The sequence below is a fragment of the Schistocerca americana genome, chromosome 3 (genome assembly GCF_021461395.2).
Source record: "Schistocerca americana isolate TAMUIC-IGC-003095 chromosome 3, iqSchAmer2.1, whole genome shotgun sequence".
NCBI lineage: Eukaryota > Metazoa > Arthropoda > Insecta > Orthoptera > Acrididae > Schistocerca > Schistocerca americana.
The window spans coordinates 466612581-466620932 of record NC_060121.1 but is presented as its reverse complement, the minus strand read 5'-3'; positions in this window follow the sequence as shown (position 1 = coordinate 466620932).

Genomic DNA, 8352 nt, shown 5'->3' with positions numbered 1-8352 from the left:
AGCAACTTGTGCTTGAGGGAAGCATTTAAATCTTCTTGATCATTTTTAGAAGCATTTCCGGACTTCAGGGCAAAACCTCAACCTTTCGACGATTTCCACGATCACCATCGTCAGGAGCAACAGACTGTAAAAATCACTGCTGTTGTGCTCTTATAGAGCCCAAAGACGTCTTTTGACTGGTCGGTAGTTACGCTCCTGCCATGTCGTAAACATTGCGATGAACGTCTAGGGCTCCTCTGTGCATCGAGAGCCCGCTTACATGCACCGCTAAGGTTATATCCGCTGTCACAGTTGAAGATTTTCTCACAAATTCTTACTTCTACAGCTTCTTTAATTATTGAGTCGCACTATGTGGGAGTCGGGGACAGAACTTTCGTTTCGTCAAACAGCTCGAGTCTCGGTCGAGCACACAGTTTTAATCTGCCAGGAAGTTTCATATCAGCGCACACTCCGCTGCAGAGTGAAAATCTCGTTCTATTTTATGTTTGTTTATGAGGCTGTGCTAAGCAACTGCCAAGTTCTCCACCTCACTATTTATAATGCGCCGTTGATAATATGCATAGCGGTCGAAAACGGTGCGGATGGACTGACAGATGTATCTGCTTCCACATCACACGGGATATTGTAAATTCCAGGAATGCTGAGGCAGAGACTCTCCTTACCACGGTGTAGCATATGCCTTATCTTTTTAGGAGGTTGGAAAACAGATCTGCTATCTGGTCTTGCCAAAACTCTGCCTATTGTGCCGGATGTAGCGCCGCAGAAGGGAAGGAATTCAACCGCTGGCTCATCAAGTGAATCAAGTGAATGTTCAACATTTTGAAAGGTGGCTACACTGTGCCACTGCGCCAGAGATTGCGCCAAAGAGTACTATTAAGCCGCCTCCACAGTGCTTGTTGAGAGTTCGTGGAGGTCAGTGATTGTCGAGAGCTCGTAGAGGACAGTGTGTGTTAAGAACTCATAGCAGAGTGCTTATTAAGAGATCGGAGAAGTCAGTGGTTGTCGAGAGTTCATGGCAGTCAGTGCTTGTGAAGAGATCGTAGAAGTGAGTGCTAGTAGAGAGCTCGTAGAGGACTGTGTGTGTTAAGAGTCCGTAGCAGTCAGGGCTTGTCGTGAAGTCGGAGTGAGATGTGGTAGTAAAGAGTGTTGTTCCATGTTTTATGCAGTTATTTGATGGGAGAGATAGCAGATGTTATTGTAATGAGTGCATTTCGTCAATATATATGAAGGTAAAAACTACAATGTTCTTTTATTAATTGTGTGTCTGAAATAATGCGTCACTACAGGTTCAGTCAACAAAGCATCTGGCTTGTGTTCTTGTATTAGAGTGAATTCTGGTTTTCTTGCGTAATTATAGTTTTTCTAAATTTCTTTTGTCACGTCAGTATAGTTGGTATTTAAAAAATTCTTGTCTTGTTGGAGAAGAACCGTGCCAGATGTGGACGTTGAGTCACACTCCCACATACAGAACAGTTACATTTGTGCTTGGATTTTGTAGGTTTTATAGTTGCTGGGGACTTAATTAATTAATTGTGTTTACGAGAATCTACTTACATTGTTTGTTGCAGTCAGATAGCGTAATAATACTAGTCAGGGCCAACCGATCTCGAGACACTGCGTAATCGGACATACTAAAACTAAATATATTTTCAATAGTGTATTTAATTAAGCCCCCATGCACGTGGCGACCGCTGCTTCGGATCGTCCCTTGGATTCTTCTGATTGTGAAAATTGTAGACTGTAGTATTGTTGTAGTAATTTGTAGTTTAGTAATTGTAGGTTATATTGCATGTGTAGATTTGGTAATTGGCATTCTTCTAATGATATTTTTTTCTCAGAATTTAAATTGTTGTCTTGTCAACGGGTTTGACAATTTAGTGCAATTATTTCAATTGTTCGATTGATCGTGTTTGAGGGAGTCATTGTATTTGAATGGTATTGTTGAGATAAAGAGTCACCGTGTGTAATTTTCGTACAGTGACGAATCTTTCGTATATTTTGTAAATGATTACGCGATCAATGAAAAAGGCAAAAGTGATGAATAGTGAAAATAACGAAATTGTTAACATGGCGAACTCGCCAACAGAGGAAAACAGTATGATGGATAATGAAGTGGAAAACAATGTAATAAGTCGGGAAAATAGTCCGGAACCATTTCAAAATTTTTCTCAATCAGAAAATTCACAGAATCTGAGATTAACGACAGAAGATTCTGAAATAGTATCGAACACAGATAGCCTTACAGCTGTGACGAAGGAAGTTAGTTTTGCGGGAAATGTTAGGGGCGAAAATAATTTTGAAACAGTTACTATGGGGCAGTTGATGAGTGCTATATTAAAAATGGAAACACGGTTTGGATCTGAATTAAAAACAGTGGCAACACGTTTAGAAACAGAGATGGGAACAATTAAAACTGAGATGGGAACAATGGAAACTCGGTTAGGATCTGAATTTAAAACAGAGATGGGAACTTTGGAAACACGGATAGATTCACGAATAGGGACATGTTTCAAAAATATGAAAGATGAATTAAAGAAAGAAATCAGGGAAGAAGTACAAACGATTCTGAATTCTCACAATAATAGATTGATTGCAGTAGAAATCAGACAAAGGGAACAGGATAGAGAACAGGAAGAAAGAGATCGCGTGATAGTACAAAAATTTTCAGAGTTAAATTTACAACGTGCAGACGATAAGAAAGAAATATTTGAAAGAATCGAGGAATCCGTACCAAATGACAGAATAAATAATCTAACACAACAATATGAACAGCTAGCTACCAAATGTGACAATACTGAAACCCGAGTCGCGACACTTACGGAAGACGTAAATAAACAGAAAGAACAATTAGGTGACTTATCGGAAAGAGTTGAGGAAATTTCAGATAAACTGACAAATCTTAGTTTACATGGGGACATTGATTCGGATGATACAGTTCCATTACCATTTGCAGAAACCGAAGAGTATCAGAACATAAATAAGCATGTTGAAAATCAGGGAAGATTTAATGAACGCGTGAAAAAGGAATTTGAGGCATTACGGAAGCAAGTCAAACAAATCGAAGGCGAAATTGTAGGAAAAGATAGCAGAAGAAATTTAGAATCACAGGTAGCAGAGGGGTATGAAGAAAATAATTTGTTTCATTTACGGGATGCAACAAGAGAGCGCCAGGCGCACGAACTTTACAATAATCGACATTCGGACTGGGACAGACGCGGTAGGTCTTTGTCGCCACGAGGCGAAAACTTTGACTATAAACACTTTTTGACTGTTCGGAAATTTAAGATCTTCCGCAACTCTAAGAATGACATACATCCATGTGCATGGTTGGATCAATTTATGTACGCACTTCCACCAAATTGGCCACTAAGTCACAAACTGGAATTTATGTGTGGATATTTAGAAAACGAACCGGCGACGCGGATGCGCGCACTCATTAGAGATTGTAATAATCTAAATGATTTTTATCATGCATTTCTATCGGCATATTGGTCCGAAAACACACAAGACAGAGTCAAACATAGTCTGATTATGCAGCGTAATTTTAAACAGTCTGAGTTCCGCACGCCGGCAGAGTACTTTGAAGATATGATTCGAAAGAATCAGTTCCTGTCCAACCCTTATAGCCCGACTGAATTAATTCGCATTTGTTTAACTAAGCTGCCACAATCTATAAGACAAATTGCTTTGGCCGGAAGATGTAAAGACGACATTGAGACTTTTAAGACTTTGTTGCAAGAACTTGAGTATGACAACGACGACGGGACCTCTTGTAACTTTTTCACTAACAGTAATTACAATAGACTTTCAGAGAAAAGAGATAGTGATCGGAAGGGGCGTTATATGGGTAATTTTGAGAATGACAGACGTAACAGACACGACAATAGATACCAGCCCTATGACAATAACAGACGTTCTAACAGAAATTACACAGACAACTATAACGACGGTAATTCGTATCGGAATGATCAATCATACGGAAACAGTAATCGGTATTATCAAGACAGAAATTATTCAAATAGTAATAGAAATTCTTACTACAGAAACAATCAGGGTAGTAGATACAACAATAATTTTAGAAGTGACAGTCGAAATTACACAAGAAGTAGTTATGCAGACAGTCAGGAAAATAGAAATTTTAATAACAGACACAACCCAGACTTTGCATCTAGCAGACAGGAGGGACCTAATTGGCATCCTCCACGTGACAGAACTTCTGAGAGACAAGTGCAAATCGTAGAAATTGATCCGCGAAATGACGCGAATACTCAAAGACGTGACGCAAACAATCGACAATGACTTGCAGCTTCGGCTTCTGGCAGCAATATAGACGGTTCAGAAAGTAATGACACTACGACTTTACACTACGTACGCCTGGAAGACATGAGAGATATTTTGTTAGATGAAAAGGAAAATAATGTAGACGCATTTTTACATCCTGTTATTGAAGTATGTGTGGGTAAGAATAAGTTCACTGCAGTTTTAGATTCTGGGAGCCCATTGAATGTCATTAGTGAATCAGTTTTTCGTATATGTGAAAGAACTATTGCTTGTCCTGTGTTACCTATTTCTAAAACTACAATTCGAGGTGCTATTTCTGGAAAAAGTGTGGAAGTCAAACAACAGACCAATTTAAATTTCATTTGTCAAGGATACGAATTTTCTGCTAATTTTATTATTGTTCCATTACTCAATACACAAATTATATTAGGTATGGAGTTTCTTAACGCACATAAGGCAATTTTGAACTTTAAAGAAGGAAGTGTAAATTTGACTGTTGCTGGAATGCCGAAATGTTTAAAATTTTTCGAGTGTTTAACAAGATCTGAGTCAGATACAAAATGTTTAAGGTTTCTTACTTCTGATGTTTTCGTTGAGCATTATGACGACAATGTGTTTATTCATGATAATGACAATAGATACAGAGACGCGATGGATGATATAATTAATAGCGAAGAATTAATTAATGAAAAGTTAAGAAAGCTGAAGTGCCAGATGACGTTGCAAGAGAAGAGCTGCACCACATTTTGACTTCACATGCTACAGTGTTTAGTCATCACACAGGAACTATACAAGGCTTACAATATTTATTTAAAGTAAAAGAACACACACCATTTCGCGGGAAAACGTACGCTATTCCTTTGGCTTACAGAGACAAGGTTAAGAATGAACTTCAGTACATGTTAGATCAGGGCATTATTGAGCCTGCAGTCAGTCCTTATACTAGCCCATTACACGTTGTTCTTAAAAAGGATGGATCAATTCGTCTGGTTCTGGATTCCAGACAGATAAATAACATCATCATTCCTGAAACTGACCGCCCACAAAATTTAGATGAACTTCTTCAACATTTCCATGGAATTAGAGTTTTATCCACGATTGATATGCGCGCAAGTTTTTGGCAAATGGAACTCCACCCTGAATGTAGAAAATACACCGCCTTTTTAGCCTTTGGTAACTGTTACCAATTTCGGAAATTACCGTTTGGACTTACTGTATCTTCTGCAGCTTTCATTCGTAGTTTAAATTAAATTTTACCTGTTTATCTTCGTGACGACATTACTTCTTACGTTGACGACATTCTTATTGCTAAACGTTCTTGGAGTGAGCACAACAAAATTTTGGATTCATTATTGCGTATCTTTGCACGAGTTGGCATGACAGTGAACTTGGAAAAATCTGAATTTGGTCGTTCTCAGGTGAAATTTCTCGGTCACATTATTTCTACAGAAGGTATTCTTCCTGATCCAGAGAAATTAGACGCTATTCGTAATTATGCTGTTCCTACTACAAAACGTGATGTTCGTAGTTTCCTTGGTGTCTGTAATTTTCTTAGACGCTTTGTTAAATTGGACGATTTGGCCACACCTCGTTTATGTGAACTATCCGGAAAGAAATCTAATTGGTGTTGGGATGAGGAAGCTCAGTCAGAATTTGAACAGCTTCGTGATGCTTTAGTTGCTGCTCCACTTCTTTCACATCCGGATTTATCTAAAGAATTTTGTTTGGCGACGGACTCATCATACAAGGGCCTAGGTGCACATTTATTTCAAGAGATAGAAGAAAACGGCGTTGTAGTACAGAAGACTATTGCATTTGGAAGTCGCGTTCTCTCTAAATCCGAAAAGAATTATTCGATTACGGAACTTGAAGCTTTGGCGGTTGTTTGGGCTTTCACAAAATTTCGCACATTTTTGTTTGGCAGACATACTAAGGTTTACACCGATCATCGAGCTCTGGAATTTCTTATGTCAACAAAATTAACTCACGGCAGATTGTCACGATGGGCGTTGTACCTACAGGAATTTGACTTTAGTATTGTTTACAAGCAGATTCAGAAGGATGTAGGTTGCAGTAGGTACTGGGAGATGAAAAAGCTTGCACAGGATAGAGTAGCATGGAGAGCTGCATCAAACCAGTCTCAGGACTGAAGACCACAACAACAACAACAATTGTTTACATACAGGGTTCTTCAAATTTTGTTGCTGATGCTTTATCACGTGCACCTATGGGTTTGAAACGAAGTGCTGAAGAGGACTGCAAAGAAAACAATTATTGTTTGATGTATATTCCAGGTGTTGCTTTTGAGAACTTTATTTCGTCTTCGCTCCAGGACATCGCTAAGGAGCAAAATAAGGATCCAATCTGGAAGGACATTAAGGAGAAGTGGAGGAGAAAGGAAAGCGTGGCGATTAGACAGCATTATTTAGTTCGCAATGACATTCTTTATAAACGAAAATCGCTCGACAACTCTGTTTGGTTAGTTTGTATTCCTGATGAGTGGGTCAATAAATTGATTTGGTATACGCATTTCAGTTATGCACACTTTGGTCCCAGAAAATGCTTTCATAAATTACGAGAAAATTGTTACTTCAGTAATATGGAAAAACGTATTCGATCTGTTCTTGCCAAATGTAAATTATGTCAAATGGCTAAGCCTCCAACGATTTCTCACAGAGCACCGTTGTTTCCCATCATTCCAGCGAAATTAAAGGAGATGGCTGCAGTCGATTTGTTTGGTCCAGTGGTTCGTTCTACTAATGGTTTTGCGTACATTTTCGTTGCAGTGGAACTGACATCAAAATATGTGTGTTTTACACCTTTACGCAAAGCAACAGCTCGTTCAGTATCTAATGCTTTCATCAAACATTTTCTTAAAGAAGTTGGTCATGTTGATAAGGTTATATCAGATAATGGATCACAGTTTCGTTCTAAAATTTGGCTTCGTACTTTACAGCGTCGTAAAATTAAACCAATTTTCATTTCACTTTTTCACCCTCAATCTAACGCTTCAGAAAGATGGATGAAGGAAATCAATAAATTGTGCCGTCTTTATTGTCATCAGAATCACAGAACTTGGGATCAGTATCTTCATATTTTTCAAAACATTCTGAATGAACTTCCTAATGACTCAACTTCGTTACCGCCTCTATTGATATTAAAAAATAAAGCACCAACAAATCGCATTTCTGAAATAGTTCCTTTTCCGCCTTCACGGAAACTGCGACATTCTGAAGTTGTCAACCTGGCTCTACAAAATATTGCATCTGCGGCTGCTAGAAGAGAGAAATCAGCGAAACGTCCTGGTCGTTTAAAAACTTTTTCAGTTGGTCAAAAGGTATTAATTAAGTCCCACCGTTTGTCTCACAAAGGAAAAGGCTTGTGTCGCAAATTTTTTCTGCTTTATAACGGTCCATATAGAATTCGCAAAATTATTCATGATAACACTGTCGAAGTAGAAACTCTTAAATCTCGACGCTCTAAAGGAATACATCATATATCTAACGTAAAAATTTTTGTGGAATGATATACTTTTGAAAAATTTTTGTAGAATGACATACTTGTGAAAAACTAACAGCTAGATGTAAACACGCAGAGAGTACAAGGATACCGCGCTGTGTTTTGGCGGCGGCACATACTCAAAGCAACAGTCAAGTCTGCGCGCCGCACAAGGCAGTCGTTGACCGCAAACAATTGCTTCCTACGTCACGCGCCTACAGCTGATCGAGCGCTCAGTGCGAATGCACTGACAGCCGTAAACAAATACACAGTTTTAATTTCTCCGACTAAATTCAGTATAAAGCTATAGTGACTTGATGAATTATGTTATTAACATTCAGTATATTTCAGGATACGGTTCTATAAAATATTTAAGAACTTCAGATAAATTCTGTGTGTCTCCGACGTTAAGACGACTTGCTATCGAGAAAATTTCAGGAAGAATGTAATTTCGAAGAAGAAAGTAATAAACTAAAAAAAAAGGTAACTATTAATTGAGTTCATTTTCAGGTAACATATTTCCACTTAGGTACGTACTTAGACGTAATTTGCTGCTCGCAATTACGTGATTCA